This window comes from Lissotriton vulgaris, chromosome 5 (assembly GCF_964263255.1).
Source record: "Lissotriton vulgaris chromosome 5, aLisVul1.2, whole genome shotgun sequence".
NCBI lineage: Eukaryota > Metazoa > Chordata > Amphibia > Caudata > Salamandridae > Lissotriton > Lissotriton vulgaris.
In genome coordinates this window covers 1,211,866,944-1,211,872,274 of record NC_141693.1, presented here as the reverse complement: position 1 = coordinate 1,211,872,274, position 5,331 = coordinate 1,211,866,944, and the positions used below count along the sequence as shown (strand labels likewise).

The 5,331-nt window shown below is 45.5% G+C and overlaps 1 pseudogene; it reads right to left on the bottom strand.

The window, feature by feature from the left end:
- Window positions 1-898: 898 nt before the first annotated feature.
- LOC147712303 (metallothionein pseudogene) lies at window positions 899-1,125 on the bottom strand (annotated as a pseudogene).
- Between the last annotated feature and the right edge of the window lie 4,206 nt (window positions 1,126-5,331).

The following is a 5,331-nucleotide window of genomic DNA, read 5'->3' as shown; positions in this document are numbered from 1 at the left end:
TACACCAACATAGCAAAACTCATGGGTCCCAACAAAAGATCCCTAACTGTGCCAATGACCAGCATGCATGTCCTCATTTACAGAACATTAACATGCTGAGTCTATAGAGAACCACCTACACAGAAAGAGTGGCATTAATTACCTTAATTGCAGGTTCATAATTAGTCAAAAGGATCACTTTAAAGTAAAATAAAAACAAGCTGTATGGACAAATCGAAAGTAACATGAACTAAACGGAAAGGCATGCACGAGGCACTTTCTTACCGTTGCCTGTCAGTGCAATATCTCGAGCAATGGGGGCCTGACAATTGAGGAGTGCGTGAGAAATAAAATAGAGTGCAGACAAGTGCATGCTCGTAATAAAAGTGGATGAAGGACTAACCACTAGATCATCAAACCACCACTCCTGTCAGGTTGTGTCAGCGAAACAGGCACCACCAGGATGGGAAGAGTAGGTCTGTTCCTTGTCCTACTTACATTTCAAAGTGGCTGTCCCAGCATACTCATCATGAACATGACACCAGTCTTTTGGACCCTAGACCTCCTGGAACCTAGACAGGGGTGAAAGGAAATTCCAGATCAAATGAGGGGGAAGTTAGACGTTTTTCCCGTTTCAAAGGCTGGCACCAGGTATAAATATTGGACCTTCAGACCAATTATTCAGTTAATTCCTGGAGCTATGGAGAGCACTCAGAAGGTCTGCCTTGTACTTCAAAGGACTGCCCTACTGCATGAAGCCTGCTTTGTATGTCAGATAGGTTACTTTATTAGCAGAACATTTATATACAAAGTTATATTATATAAATTTAAGATTGCTCATTTGCACAATAAAGAAAAATAAATCAAAAAGTGTAATTCAGTGTGTTAAGCAAATCCGTGGGCACTGGATAGGCCAATCTGCAAATTAGGTGCAACAGCTGCATTTCTCTGTCTTTCCTGCTTTGCACTCACATCCCTGGCTACATTTATCGCATCCGGCAGGGCAACAGGAACAGCAGCTTTTTTTGCAGGATGTATATTTGCAGTTCTCACACTTGAACGACCCAGCACATGAACAAGAGCCACCGGCGGCACAGCCGCAGTCTTTAGGGTCCATGTTTTGAAGCTGATGTTAGCTACGGATTATAAACCCAGTATTCGAAGGTCTCTGTCAAAGGGATGCGATCAGATGACTGCCCTACTGCTTGAAACCTGCTTTGTACTTCACAGGACTGGCCTGCTGCTACCAGATGACTACACTGCTGTTTAAAGCCTGCCTTGTACCCTGAGAAGACTGCCCTGATGATTGAGGCCTTCCTTACTGCTTGAACCCAGGATTGTCAGAGTGACTCCACAGGCTAGTTGGTTGGCCTACTTTTCTAAGCTATAGGGACACAACAAGCTGCACTAACTTGAAACCCACACCTGGACCCTACCTGAAATGAGTCCTATGCTCCAAGTGGTGCCCACCAAGTCTGGACTCTTGGAAGGGGTGTTAAAGGTGCCCAAACAGTCAAAAGACAAAACTTGGGACCTGAGCCTGCCTGCTAGCTGATACGCCCACGGTGCATTGCCGGTTGGTCTGACTCACTTTGCATTGACTCCTTCTACGTCCTTTCCCGCACCAGCAATTCCTGTTCAGTGCCTCCTTTTGGAAGGGGTATCTGGGCCTTTTGGAGCCCTCATCAGCTACAGTGTGCAACTTTGTCCCACTGGAGATTTTTTAAGTTCCAAAAAAGTGACAAAGTCTGTACATAGGAATCTTCACAGCGACTTTGTCCAAAGGCTCCACAACGACAATGCATCCTCCTCGGATACCGCTGGATGCCTTGCCGAGTTACACTTTACCTTCTCGGACATTTAGTTTAAAAATTTCTTCTAAGTCCGATGGCAAGCCTAGACGAGCCTAATGCAACTTGTGTATCTGAAATGCACTACATTCAAGCAAGCCGGGCCGAAGAGGCTGGAATGCCAGAAACCGGTCCCCGGTAGCTTGTCTCCTTTCTGGTAAAGAATTGGCTTGGTAGCTAAGTCTGCCCTGTTCCCATGATGCACTGGGCCAGGGACAGACTGATTTGCATATAGCCAGGTTCTGAGCTGGGATGGGGCAGTGAGATAAATAACGGTGATGGATCAAGCCCTGATCTTTGGACTGGGTAAGAGTGGTCTGCTCAATTCAGACACTCTGTTCATCACCACCCCCTTTTGTAAATCGATTTTGGCCACTATAGGTGTGGCAGGGTATACTCAGACATGAGTCCCTTTCTCACTGCTCCATCAGGATTCAAGCAAGCCGGGCCGAAGAGGCTGAAATGCCAGAAACCGGTCCCCGGTAGCTTGTCTCCTTTCTGGTAAAGAATTGGCTTGGTAGTTTAGTCTGCCCTGTTCCCATGATGCACTGGGCCAGGGACAGACTGATTTGCATATAGCCAGGTTCTGAGCTGGGATGGGGCAGTGAGATAAATAACGGTGATGGATCAAGCCCTGATCTTTGGACTGGGTAAGAGTGGTCTGCTCAATTCAGACACTCTGTTCATCACCACCCCCTTTTGTAAATCGATTTTGACCACTATAGGTGTGGCAGGGTATACTCAGACATGAGTCCCTTTCTCACTGCTCCATCAGGATTCAAGCAAGCCGGGCCGAAGAGGCTGAAATGCCAGAAACCGGTCCCCGGTAGCTTGTCTCCTTTCTGGTAAAGAATTGGCTTGGTAGTTTAGTCTGCCCTGTTCCCATGATGCACTGGGCCAGGGACAGACTGATTTGCATATAGCCAGGTTCTGAGCTGGGATGGGGCAGTGAGATAAATAACGGTGATGGATCAAGCCCTGATCTTTGGACTGGGTAAGAGTGGTCTGCTCAATTCAGACACTCTGTTCATCACCACCCCCTTTTGTAAATCGACATTGCAGTCGGCCATAGCTTTTGAGTTGAGCAATTACATGCTCAGAGTTGGTGCTTTGTTCTTTTAGGTGGTATTTTTAACTGAAAACATCAATATTCATAACTCCAGTTCTACTGATTAGAATTTTGGCAATTTGGTGTCAGATTATTTATAACATTTTACTAAAAATGTTCTAAGTTGGCGAGGGATTGTTTAATGTGTTGTGTTTTCACCTTATTACTGTTTGAGTGCTGCACAAAATACTTTACACATTGCTTTTAAGTTAAACCTGACCGCTTTCATGCAAAGCTTACAGAGGGTGAAGCACAGGTTGATTTAGTGAATTTCTGTGGTCTACCCTGACAGGGATTGTGGTTGATACTTGAGAAGGACATACACCCCCCTTAACCAAAAACCCAATTTCTTACAGTCTACTTTCAGTGAAAAATTCAATTCATGAACAGTTTTATTACCAATAAAATAGTGTGGCCGTGGGCGCAGGCTTTAGACCAGATCTGGCAAATTTGTTTGTGGATGACTACGAACAAACACCCCAATATAGCAATAGCAATCCTTTCAGACAGAATATCTTCTTGTAATGTCTATCTATGGATGATGTATTTATAGTACAGAAAGGTGACAGCATTTAGGAATTATTTTTAGACTGGATCAATACAAGATCCCCGGATATACAAATGGTTCTGAAATGTGATACCAACACTATTTGATTTCTTGGTTTAACCATCATGGTGGAAGGGGGCACTTTGAACACCACACTGTTAAGTAAACCCAGAGACAGTAAGCAGGCCCTGCCCCTTTGGACTTACCTGTTCACCAGTCTTCTCACCTGTCTATGCCCTATCAGACCCAGATCCTGCGCTACAAGGCTCCCATGCATCTCCACCTACTTTTTCACCCTTGGTTTGCCTTTTGCTCTTTCTCTCCCTTCTGTGCCTTTTTGTTTCTATTTCTCCCCTTTGTGTCTTTTTGCTCTTTCTCCCTTCCTTGATTTCCCCCCCTTTTATCACTACTTGCTGGTATTCACCCTTTTGCGCCTCTTTGCTCATTTTCACCCATTTGTGCCCCACTGATCGTTTCCACCTTTTGTTTTGTGTCTCTTTTCTCTTTTTCTTTTTCCTCCTCTTTAGTCTTGTTTTACCCTTCTGCCTCAATGCTCGTATCCCTCTGTTATCACCATTTGACTGGTTTCACTCTTTTGCACCTCTTTGCTTATTTTCACTATTTTGTGCCTCTTTACTTATTTTTACCATTCTGGGCCCCTTTGCTGTTTTTTACCGTTGTGCCTTTTTGGTCTTTTTCCCCTGTTGGCAGGGATTGCTTGTTCTCACCCTTTTCTGATTGTTAGTGCAGTTTTCTCTCTTTTGTAAACCTCTTTGCTTGTTATTGTTCTTGGTCCTTGTTTCGGCCTCCCGGTACCATATGTGCCTCCTTCCTATGCTCCATTTTCCTTCCTCACAACTCCCATGCCCCCTCCCTCCTCACCCGACTCCTTAACCGTTTATTTTCCCGCACCACTGCTCCTTTCTCTGCTCCAGTATAGCCCCGTCCACCACATCAGTGTTACTCCCACCCCACAAGCCCGTCTGTATCTGGACCGTGCCCAGTGCCACAAACCCTGGTCCCCCTGACTACCCCCAATACTACTCTGTGGTGTAGCTCCGATCGATCAGCCCAGGAGGCCCATCCACACCCTGCTGCTGCACTGCTCAGCAGAGCACAAAGGGAGCCTTTGCTTACACCCACTGTCGCTTTGCATGCAGCATTCCACCCACTATGACCAAACCTTCAACAAAATACACACAGCATGCTTCCTGCTTCCACCTACATACACGTGCACCAAGGCAAACCTTCTTGCATGCTTCTCATCACCTGTTCACACAGCATGCCCGCCATGGAAATTTGGAACATCCTGATAAACAACAGCTGTTACATGGAGGAACTCTGCGCAGCAAAACAACAGTGCAAACAGCTGGTAAGTAGAACAACCACAAAAACGACAGGAATAATTATAAAACAGCACTGAGATGCTACCACTAGCTGATCAGAGAAACCAAGAGGAAGGCCATAAACGAGCTCAATGACAATGGCTCAAACAGCTGCAAAGACTTATGTACAATTGTAGGGAAGTAGGGTCTGCTTCTTATGGTTACCCCCACTTTTTGCTTGATGTTGCACTGTTTTTGACTCATCTGACTTGGATCCTGCTAATCAGGACTCCAGTCTATCTGCTTTCACCTTTAAATTGTTACACATGTACTTTGGTACACTCCAATTTGGACACTGGTGTACCATTATAAGTCCCTAGTATATTGTACCCATGTGCCCAGGGCATTGATACCCCAGAGGACTCACATGGGCTGAAGCATGCATTATACCACCCATGAGAGGCCATGCAAAATGGAACTACAGGTCTGCTACTTCAACTTGTGTGAGATGGTTTTTGCACC